Below are 12,511 nucleotides of genomic sequence, written 5' to 3'. Positions count from 1 at the left end.
ATAAAAATAAAAAAAAAAAAATAAAATAAAATAAAAAAAATATAATAAAAAAAAAAATAAAATAAAATAAAAAAAAATAAATAAAAAAAAAACAAATAAAAAAAAATAATAATAATAAAAAATCTATGTGTATGTAAAATTGTGTGCGTGAATGTGTATATATAAGTATCAAAGTATAAGAGAGTGCAACAGTACGAATGCGTGTATATATGTACCTAGACTCAAGATATTAATAATGAATAAATAAATGAAATATAATAAAAATAAATAAATAAGTAAATAAAAAAGAAAATAATAATAACAAAGAAAGCAAAACATATCAAATAAAAATATATAAATATATATACACATATTTATAAAAATGATGACAAAGGACTACATAGATCCATGCCAAATGTATATAAAATATATTCCAAATGTATGTAATACGCTTCTAGCCATAACCACAAAAGCTAACAGATCACCTAGTCTCTTTACAGATGTAGCTCCAGGTCAACAAGAAGAAAAGGCGAGTACAAGGAACAAGACTGCGGCATTGCATGATCAAAAAATAACAGAAACCACACTAACAAAACACCTCCCCCTTTACAGACAACACAGATTTGTAATAACACTTAACAGATTTAAAGATAGGTTACAATTAAATAGATAAGTTATTAATTTACTACTACAGACATGTTTACATGGATTTTTTCCCACCCCTTCAAGTGTGGTTTTGCCATGTAAATAGACTACTGCATGTAACATGACCGTTTGGGGGTTTTTTCCTGGTTTCCAGGTTTTTTATCCCTCTATCAAATCTCAGAATGTGAAAAAACTTCTCGCGCTTTCCTATCTTCTTTTTCTTACCCTTCTTTCTTCCTATTTATACAACTCAGACTCGCGTGTAAATGTCTCGTAAAGATAGAAGCCGCGGAACACACCTACCGACACATGCTTTAGGTTTACTAACGCATGCAGGAGAAGCACGTAGATATAGGTTGGTGCTTCACTCACGGGGCGAGCTTTCTTGCTAAGGGGCCCTCTGTATTCTAGCTTTTCTGTTTCTGTTTCGGAGGCCGCAATTTTTCCTCTCATCTTATTACGAAAGAATATTGAACAATGTCTGGTCGCGGCAAAGGTGGAAAAGTCAAGGGAAAGAGCAAGTCCCGCTCCAGCAGGGCTGGCCTTCAATTCCCAGTAGGCAGAATCCATCGTCTTTTGCGAAAGGGTAACTATGCCGAACGAGTTGGTGCTGGCGCTCCCGTGTATTTGGCTGCAGTCATGGAATACCTGGCAGCTGAAGTTCTTGAGTTGGCAGGCAACGCTGCTCGTGACAACAAGAAGACTAGGATTATTCCACGTCATCTGCAGTTAGCTATCCGTAACGACGAGGAATTAAACAAGTTGTTGTCTGGAGTTACAATCGCTCAGGGTGGTGTTTTGCCCAACATTCAAGCTGTACTTCTGCCCAAGAAAACTGAGAAGAAGGCATAAATGTAAGACCTATATCTCATACAAATCGGCCCTTATGAGGGCCACAAACCCCTTTATAGAGGAGATTTACGATTGAAATGAATTGTTTTCGATATACAGACTCATCAAAAGTGTCTGAGATAGTTGCTTAGTTTCATTCGAAATTCTCGCTGCTATTCGATTAATTAGTATATGTGTAGTCGTCGATCGTAATTGAAGCCCATAGGAAGTCACACTAACTTTAGAATACTCCAAACAGCGATGTGCTTAGTTCCCACTACATTATTAATTATAAGATCATTACCTTTTGTATTGTCGCTAGCTACATTTTTTTGATATTTGCGTACATCGGGCTCATATTACCCAGAGGACAGGACAGTCGAGCCCAGATTCTCAGCAATGGAAGAAAACCTCATACCACATATTCTCATGTACTTCATGCTAGACAAAGGAATTTCCAACATTCTTAAAGCACTCATGTTTCTCTCTTGCGTTGGCTTGGCTGAAATTACTCTGTTCAATATGTTCTCGACATTTATTATTGTTCATTACTATGCCCCAATGACATCATGAACAGAGCGGATCAGAAAACTTTCCTAAATTTCTTTTGCAACATAGTAATGACATTAAATGCACACTTAAGTACGATTTATTCTTTGCAAGGTCGATATTCATATTTGTGTGATATGTGTTATATGTATATGGTTTGTAATACGCAACTACTCTTATTCTCTGATCTCAGAACTCATTTGCTACTGTGCCCAACGAGCGAGCCTAGGTTTCTTGTAACTACTGCCTTTCTTTAGTAAATAATGTGAAGTATACAATGCATTAACCTACATCTCATATTTGTATTACTCTTTATTTTAGTAACCCGCTACGAAGTGTCATTAATTTACATGTAAATCACAATAGACACTACCGCAAAAGAAAGAAATCGAACCCAAGACCACGTAAACAAGATAAAGGACAAGATTCAGGTTTCTAACGCATTATTCGCCCCTCACAGCACAGTATAGAAGTTGTATAAGCCTCTATACGTACATCCTACTGTCAGAACAGAAATTCCGACTTGCGTTTCGCATCTCTCATGCTCGCTACTTCCAACAAATCGCCAATTTCCAACCAGAACCCCTTCTCCAGCATTAATACTGCTACATGATATGAATACGTATACATGAACGTACATAATGTAAAAAAAAACGTATGATTTTCTCAAATTAATCTCTCTACGTCTGTAATTTAGTGTGCATCAAAAGGCTTTAATGTAGTTACACGAATTCTTATAATCTAACAGAAAATCGCACAAAGTAAATCTTTCCCTTTATATAAATTTGTTGGCTCTGAAAAGAGCCGTTTATGCCAATTTTATATCCAAAATAGGAGGAACCCCAACTTAACCTCCGAAACCGTACAGGGTTCTTCCTTGCCTCTTCAAGGCATACACAACATCCATAGCTGTCACTGTCTTCCTCTTGGCGTGTTCTGTGTATGTAACAGCATCTCTGATTACGTTCTCCAGGAATACTTTCAATACTCCTCGGGTCTCTTCATAAATGAGACCAGAGATACGCTTCACACCACCACGGCGAGCAAGACGCCTAATAGCGGGTTTGGTGATACCCTGGATGTTGTCACGAAGAACTTTACGGTGGCGCTTGGCACCTCCTTTGCCAAGACCCTTGCCTCCTTTTCCACGTCCTGTCATTTCGATATGTTACTGCTTCGCTCACCACACACGAGAAATACAAGCCCAAGCAGCCCAAGACTCGTGGTTTTGTTCCTTCGATCATGCAGGGAAAGCACGGAGGAAAAACACAAAACGTGTCTAAGCCAATGAGAACTGTCCTTTTCGACTGACTTTATCCAATGAGAAATAGCTTGATTTAACGGTTTTGCTCTTTATATAACTTGACTTCATTCAGCGCGCAATTATTTGAAACAAGTCGTGACAGTTGCAATGGCACGTACCAAGCAGACAGCTAGGAAATCTACTGGAGGCAAAGCTCCTCGAAAGCAGCTTGCCACCAAAGCTGCAAGAAAGAGTGCTCCAGCTACCGGTGGAGTGAAAAAGCCCCATCGTTACAGGCCTGGTACTGTGGCTCTCCGAGAAATTCGTCGTTACCAGAAGAGCACTGAATTGCTCATCCGCAAGCTGCCCTTCCAACGACTCGTCCGAGAAATTGCACAAGATTTCAAGACAGATCTTCGCTTCCAAAGCTCAGCTGTCATGGCTTTACAGGAGGCAAGTGAAGCTTACCTTGTAGGGCTTTTCGAAGACACCAACTTGTGTGCTATTCACGCAAAGAGAGTCACAATCATGCCTAAGGACATTCAGCTTGCTCGCCGCATCCGTGGGGAACGTGCTTAAGTTTGAAGTTCTGGCACTGAGTTCAAAAACGGTCCTTTTTAGGACCAATACACTACTTAGAGATGCTGTTATCCTAACAAGGATCTTGTCCATACTTGTTATCTTTTTTTTTTAAATTCTCACGCCGTATGTTGCATAGTTAATACATCTACCTTCGTTTTCCTGTCGTTTCGTATATCATCCTATCTTTCAAGTATATTCTTTAGTTTTCCCCTATGTTTACCGATTGATTATCTTCGTTTTATGTGGTCAAGGGTTCGATTTTGCCATATGTTGCATAACTTAACTTCGATTCAACCACTGTTTGCCCTTCTCAACGTTATTAATCTGATAGAACTCGCAGGCGAAATATGTACTTCTTCCAAGGTAGCAAAAGTAATATTATTTTGTCAGAGGTCGCTGCTGTTGAATGCAAACGTTAAACTAAACTTTCTTTAAGTGTCTGTTTGTACTTAACATCAGTTCAATTGTACACCTACATTTCTGCTGGTGTTACTATTTTTCTTTATAGCAATATTACGAATTATAAGACGGTATCCGTGGTTATTAGCGTGTTCCCTTTTCCTAACACTTTCTCATTACACCAGTATTTCCATCATTCATTAGGCGTAATCACCCGTCTCCTTTATCATAAAAATCATAATAGTACGACGTTAAATTGAAACATAGTCTACTTCACTTTCACGAGTTGTAATAAGTTCGAACATTTCTTTCACCCCAGCCTTGAAAAGAGTTGATTTTAGTTTAGTGTCCCTTTCAGCAGCAAGGCTGTTTCAAACGTGGACCTACTTATTAACGTGCAATGCGAAACATTTGAGCTCCCACCGAGAATCGAACCCAGTCAGCCTGCAAAAGTTTTTCTAACAAATGCATTAAGTGCGTTTTCTGTACTGTTTCGCTACTTGAAGATAGGAACAAGGAAAAAGTAAGTGATCACAAATTGACATTACGTAATGTGTTCCCCATTTTTTTTCGAGTACACCATTCTTGACACCCGTGAAAGCTTTCTTTCCCCACCCTCAATTCCCCTCTGTTATAAAGCACTTACATCAAGAAGTGCTTCGGTTAAAAAGAAAACTCAAAGTCCCTTGCGTGTATACTATACATTGCTATGAATGAACATGTGATAATGATAGGAAAAGCACAATTTTACTCTTCTCAAAGTATTTGATGGCTCTAAAAAGAGCCGTTTTAAAATGTCAGATGATTTACTGACACATTTACTTCTTCTTTGGTGCAGCCTTCTTAGCACTTTTCGGTTTTGCTGTAGCCTTCTTTGGCTTCGGGGCCTTTGGCTTCTTGGGAGTTTTTGCCTTCTTCACTTTAGATGGTGATTTCTTAGGTTTGGGAGCAGCAGCCTTTTTCTTTTCACCAGTCTTCTTGGGACGTTTAGCTGCTGGCTTTTTCGCAGGCTTCTTCTCCTTTGATGCTGATCGTTTCGCCTTGGTTGAAGATCCACCTTCAGGCTTCTCCTTCAGCGATGAAGCACTAAGCTTAAACGATCCAGATGCACCTTTTCCCTTGGTCTGAACCAAAGACCCAGAAGCAACTGCACTTCTCAAGTATTTCTTGATAAATGGAGCAAGCTTCTCGGCATCCACTTTGTAGTTCTGAGAGATGTATTTCTTAATAGCTTGCAGTGAACTTCCTCCCCTTTCCTTCAAATTCTTGATGGCGTTGTTCACCATTTCTGATGTTCTTGGATGAGAAGGTGTTGTTTTTGGTTTCTTAGGCTTTGCAGACTTCTTAGGAGAAGCCTGTGCCGGGGCTGCAGGTGCTGATGCCGTATCTGCCATTGCTTTCTGCAATAAACTCAACGATACTGAAGAATGAAATTTTCGCTAGCAGGCAGCGTTGAGTTTGGTTACGGAGCGCGGACCGGATAGAAAGCACTTGCTGAGGCGGGCTGAGGTAAACAGAAGTTCGTAGTTGCCACAACGATAAGTGTGTTTCCTTCTATTTTGATAAACGATTTTTTTCAGGTATTCAATGAATGCACCAGATCCTATTCTTCCTTACTGGCTAGAAGAAACTTTATTCCACATAACTCAAAAGGCATTTGTTTTTATTCGCTTTTCTATTTTATGTTTCAGTCATTGCTAAGTCGGTCACACTACTTTTTCACCCTCCTTGTGCTTATAATTTTCATAATTTAACATGGAAATACTTATCAATAAATAATTATATTACCATGGTAATTAACTTCAATCCTTCCTGTGATTATACGCAAAGTACCATCTTCGTACTGCTTACTATAGTTCAATGAAGGGAATCTATAAAGTAACGCGTGTCGCACACATCTGCCTTGCAAACTCCCTGGCCTACTTCCAATGTATAGACTTTTATTTCAAATCCTGATTTAATTTCATAATTTTCTGTAGATTTTAACATTTTATTACCCAGCTTCTTAATACGAATGACAATCAAGCCTAAATATTTATTCCCTTTAACTTTATTTTTCTTTTTTATTTTGTGCCTTGTTTCATATTTGTTCTTACGTTAGCAATTAACGCACTTACCGTAGTTATGTATGAACAGGTTGTTTCTATATTTATTTTATTCCAAATAAATTAAATATATATACGGATTATTTTATGGTAGTTGATATTTTCTGTTGTTTCCTACGTGAATTGAGGAAACGCACGGACTTTCGCCTAATTCTTGTGCTACTTTCATATGTCTGTATCTGTCGAATGCTGTCGATCTGTCGAAATGTGTATTACTATCTGTCGATTCATCGAGTGAACTGAATTCGTTAACCATTTCACCAGGCGCGCATGCATTTTTTTTTCTTCTAAGGGATCCAAGCTTCGGGGGGCAAGGTTCCAATACTACAAGCCACTATGTCTATATACTATTATTCTGCATTCGAAAACACGATAAATATTCCACTTACTTTTTCACAAAAACATGATACAGACAGAGTACAGATGAAGTGTAAGATCAGATTTATATTGATGATACATCAATATTTTCCCTGTTAATAACTACATTTAATGAGAAAGTCTGCAAATGTATGTTCACTTAGGAACTTTTGCGAGGAGTCCGCACCCGGTGGACACCCCGTGAGTACGCCTCTGCACTTGACTATACTTCGAATTATACTGCAAACAGTTGTATTTTAGTTTCCCCGTTTAGTTCATCGATATCATTAACACAAAGAAAATAGATGTTATAGATGCGTATTCTCAGTTCTCGCTTTATATCCGGACGTCTGCAAAAATCTACTCCTTTTCTTTCTTTCACGCATCCACCAAACTAACAATGATTTGTATTATAATATTTGCGCATAAAATGTATATCTCATACCTTCCATGTTCTCAAGTATTCATAGACAAAAACGGTTATTTTCTGCGAACAAATTGTCCAAACACAGTGCAAATGTCATCTATAGATTGTCCTGGTTCCGTCTGCGTGTACATAACAATGCGTCATAATCATACATTGCACATTAAGGATATCAATTAATCTTCCCAAATTCCTAGATATGCCTGGCAAAAGTTCCGCGTGTTGTAAGGATATTACATTTGTACTACCGACAAGGTGGTATCTTCCAACATTGAAGTTCAATAAACCCCAAATGTGTCGGATATAGTATTTGATTTCTTGTCTCATTGTTTGCGTCAGAGATGTCTTCTCAAGTTAGGATTTACGATACATACAGGATGAGTTGTATATATTGTTGCTGCCAGCTCTATATTAATCCCATATTTGTAAACGAATAAAAACAGTATTCTAATTATAACAATGTGCTCACAATTAATTTTATTCTTAATTGTTATACGTATTGTTGATTAAAAATGAAAATGTTGCTAAGTGAATTTTATTAATATTTTCTGTTGCGTGATATAGGAAGTGAGTGAAATATTGGAGGAATATAGTGTGCGTAGCAGATGATGTGCAGTGGCTTTGGATCGCCTGTGATAAGGTAAGGCATTTGCTATTTTAATTAACGCATTTTATATACTGTAATCCTAATTATTTTTATGTGAATGTGCTTACTACTTGTGTATTCAGTGGGACCGATGTTTTAATATGTATGGTCAAGCAGTGTCGAGCCTGGTCAGTGTGTGGATAGGTGACCATTTTTTGTAAATCGATAACATTTAACTTTGTAAACACGGATGAAGTAGAAGTATATTTATTTTATTTTTTACCTCAAATATGTAGGACACTTCTCCTTTGTACATCAATTATTATTATTAGTTCAACTTGTTTACAAGTTAAATGAAAAGAATAGTCGTTATCGTGTGATGATTGTGCTCATTAGGCTAAAGAAGACTCGTGATAAGAAAGAAAAGAAGAACGGTGCTCAAGTTTCGTCACAGCATATTCTCAAAAATTTACAGGCAAAATTCAGTGTTCTGCATGAAAAGGCATATTTGTACGAAAAAAAAAAAAATTCTGCAGACGACAGAATTAAATAAAGTAATACACATGTATTTTAGAGTTACTGGTGTAAAATCATTACAAGTGCTTTGCCAGGTGGCCAATAAAAAGCACGAATACTATTTAAGGGAGCCAAAACAGGAGAAAGCTGGGGGCCTGAGCGATAGCAAGAATGTGCGTCCAAAGTGAACAGGAGCGAAGGCGACGCGGGTATACGTATAAGCAAGGGTAGTGGAAACCAGTTAGTTTTCGAGTTTCAATAGCACTTGTCATGCATCCATACTAGTAGCGCCCCGCTTGTAAACATTAAGTACACTATGCAAGAATACACCGCCGGTGGAAAATAGTACCTAATACAGTTATCTTTCATATATACTGACTTATTTTACAGTAGTAACCCAACACTAGTAAACGTAAAATAAAAGTGTATAACTTTATATTTAATTCTATCGCCTGGCTTAGTTTTTCACCTGTAAGATGTACTTATTTAGAGCAAGTTTCTTAACTAGCAAATTAAACCGAGAACCACAGCAACCATATATATATTCTTATGATGTACTTTTCTTTGAGTGGTGTTCTCTGTCTATTGAATAACATTTTCTCAGTTTAATGCTAGCAAAAAACAAAACAAAATCAAAGTGTTTCTATATAAATTTAGTTCACCGTGTTGTAATATCACATGGAATTGAAAAACGAATAGTCGAACCTCTGCTATCTCGATCAAACTTCTCAGGATGATATACTGACTTACCGCAGAAGTTCGACTGAATACGTTTCTCAGTTCCATGGGAGAACCTGGAGAAGCAAAAGCCTGCGCAACGGAAAATACTAAATAAACTTGTAGAGCAGGTCAAGATGTATCATCATGCCAAGTTTCATTCAGATCAGAGAAGTTTGGCTGCAGCCATTTTCATTACAAAGCACAAAATGGATGGTCCCTAACCTCGAGAATCTTCACAATTGTCGACGAGTTGAACTGCACTCATCTGATCAAAATCAAACTTAAAATGACAGTTCACTTTCAACTGTTAAATAATATGATATGCAGGCTTCTGCTTTCCTAGTTACAGTCTATCCACTGTGGTATGCATATTAGTACAAATGTGAGAGTGCATATTTATTAAAGATTTGCTTCAAAAAGCGATGAAAGACATAGGCATTGCCGCGGGCGGTGATAACAAGATGCCGGAAAACGAACAAGCAGAAAGAATATGGGCTGAAGAAGTGTAAACGACGACGCGGCGGCCCGTAAAGGTGTTGCCGTCCTATTAAATGAATAATATCAAAAGAAAGAAAAAAAAAGTAAAAAATTTCGCGCTCGTAATCAAGACAGAAAGCAACTAAAGGAAATCTTTGTTTTACGTCCCACGTTATGCCGCTTAGGCTAAAAGAGGCGCTGATTATGAGAAATGATTGAAATGGTGGTGGAATGAAGAAAGTGGGAGGAAACGGGAGAACCCCGCGGTAACCCACCGCACATAGTTTTTGTCCACCATAAAGTTAACTTGGCGGGGGCTCAAGACAGAAAGACGGTTGGAAAAACAAATAAACGATGTTGCATCCCGTAAAAATGTTCGCGACCTATGAAATCAATATTTTTTCTTAAAGAAAAAAAAGAATTAAAAAGAGAAAAAAAGGTCAAAATTTCGCGCTCGCTTCGCTCGCGATCAGCAGAGAAAAGAGGACGTGACGCACCCCTAAAAGTGTTGGCGACCGATTGAATAAATATTGTGGGTAAAAAAAAAAAAAAAAAAAAAAAAAAAGTCAAAAATTTCGCGCTCGCTTCGCTCGCGATCAGCACAGAAAGAAGGACGTGACGCGCCCCTAAAGGTGTTGGCAACCGATTCAATACATATTGTCGGTAAAAAAAAAAAAAAAAAAAAAAAAAAAAAAAAAAAAAAAAACGCTCGCTTCGCTCGCGATCGACATGAAAAAGGCAACGACGTGACGCCCCGTAAAATTGTCGGCGACCTATTCAATCAATATATTCGGTTGAAAAACAAAGTCAAAAGTTTCCCAATCGCTTCCCTCCCGATCGACATAAAAAAAAAGGCAACCCCTTCACCTCTCCTTATGCATTCATCAGTAAACATACAACCATAGATCACAATACCACTCACATCACCTATCAGTTCTCCACGTCCATCAAGATCCAATCATCGCCCTGGCCCTTTATGATGATACACAACATTACATGTTATTGTGTGCATTGCCCCGCGTTACAATACATGACCAAAAAAAAGAGAAAAAGAGCTGCACTGCCTTCAGTGTAGACATGTTCGTATTCGTAGAAAATGATTTTAGGTACACGATAGTACAGTAATCTATCTTCACATGCTTCAGATGTGAACGATACCTACACATGAAGAGGGCTCCCGAGGTTTCCTTTTCCAATAGGATGGAGCTCCACCACACTTGCAGAATGACGAGAAGTTATGTTAATAAATATATCCCAGAGTGTTTCGTAACTCGCCCTTGGTCCTAATGATGAAGCGTTCTTCAGATGGCCCCGATGTCTCCACACATGATACTATGCGACTTCTTTTCACGAGGCTCTCAAAGATCACGTTTGTGTCCTAACATTCTCTGCAGATATGACACAGCTGCGATAGCGGATCACAGAAGCCTTTCCTCTCCTTACAAGAGACGTGTTCATTCGAGTATGTGAGTAATTCGACTATCGATTAAATATCTCCCGTGTCACGATAGTAGTCACTTTCAATTCTTCTAACGAAGGTAAGAAAAAATGCTATACAAACTTCCTTTCGGTATATAAAGGATTAGGGGCCCAGAGAATATTTTCTTTCAAGAGGATACATTCTTTTTCGAACACCCTGTATATAGATCCTCTAATTATAACTGCAAACAAAATGTTGATTTTGCAATTGCTTCCATGAGAGAATATTCTGTGCACTTTCTTTCTGAAGGGCCGGGCCTAAACGTTTTCCTTAATCATTAAATTTAGTAGTTATCTACAATTACATAGTTTTCCATTGTTCTCAAAATAAAGATTTTTCTCTATGAATTGTTGAATGTTGCTAGGGATATTGAAGTAATTCTTTTTAGTGTTTTTTTCTTTACAATAATGTACTGAACGCCTGCATTAAGGAAGTTCGTGTGTCCATCTTGCAAAATGTTTCGTCTTTTTTCATGCCCACTAAGGTAAATATTCATTTTGCTCTTTTCTCTGTATGCAAACCACATTTCTTAAAGGCAACATTTTCATACAAATGTAGTACTAAAAACTTCTAATTGGCAACATCTGGGCTGCGAAGAGGAAAAAGAAAGAAATCTCGTACGTATTCGCGCGCAATTCGGAATTAGCCAATGAAAAGCACAAAAGCGGCCACCATCTCTCTCTCTTTCTTATTAACGGTTTTGTACTTTCTGCAGTTCTATCAGTGCTGCTAACCTCTTACTATATCATTGAATATGTATGTTTAGATATATATATATATATATATATATATATATATATATATATTTTTTTTTTTACAAAAAATCATACTACTACGGAATAATATTAAATGCCTTTAAACCCTCATTTCTGTTTGCACTTTCTGTTACACTACCTTCCCCGAACTTCTTTCAAGTTATTAAGTGCAGAACGGGGAGTTATACATATTTACTTGCGCTTTGACAATATCTGCACATTGTGTAATAATAGGAGACGTATAAAATAAAACTATATACTAATACGTATATATATATATATATATATATATATATATATATATATATACAGTACACATTCCACTATCCGAGGCTTTCCTTTTCTTTTCTTGCTGACGATAAATTACGCTTTTAGAAATGTTGTCTGAAAACAATAAGAATATGTGCAAAAAATACAATCAGAGGTAGAGGTCTTTAACAGGAAATAAGCAAGGGAGTTGAAAAATTTTTTATGCATGTAAAAAATATAGACATGAACCAACTTGTGAAATAAAAAGACCAGAAAACTACTCTTTCTAAATTATGTGTAAACTTTTTACCGAAAACGAAAGTTGCACGAAAGACTTTTTGTCCGTTTTTTGGCCTCCGGTGCTTGGGGTCCCTGATTCAATCCCAGCTCGTGCCGTGTGAACTTTGTCGTGCATAAAGACCGTGCTCATGGGTTTTCTCGGGTTTCTCCCGTTTCCTCCCACTTTCTTCATTCAGTACTCATCATCACCGTCTCCTTTAGCGTAACCGGTATAAGTATGCGACGTAAATCTAAATATTTCATTTCATTTCCCTTTTCTGCTCATACTGCTGATTATGCGCGATTATGCCAACATCCAACTCCGCGGATAATCG

Source organism: Thermobia domestica, unplaced genomic scaffold (assembly GCF_964235325.1).
Source record: "Thermobia domestica unplaced genomic scaffold, izTheDome1.hap1.1 HAP1_SCAFFOLD_1653, whole genome shotgun sequence".
Classification (NCBI taxonomy): domain Eukaryota; kingdom Metazoa; phylum Arthropoda; class Insecta; order Zygentoma; family Lepismatidae; genus Thermobia; species Thermobia domestica.
Note: the sequence above shows the minus strand (reverse complement) of the source record.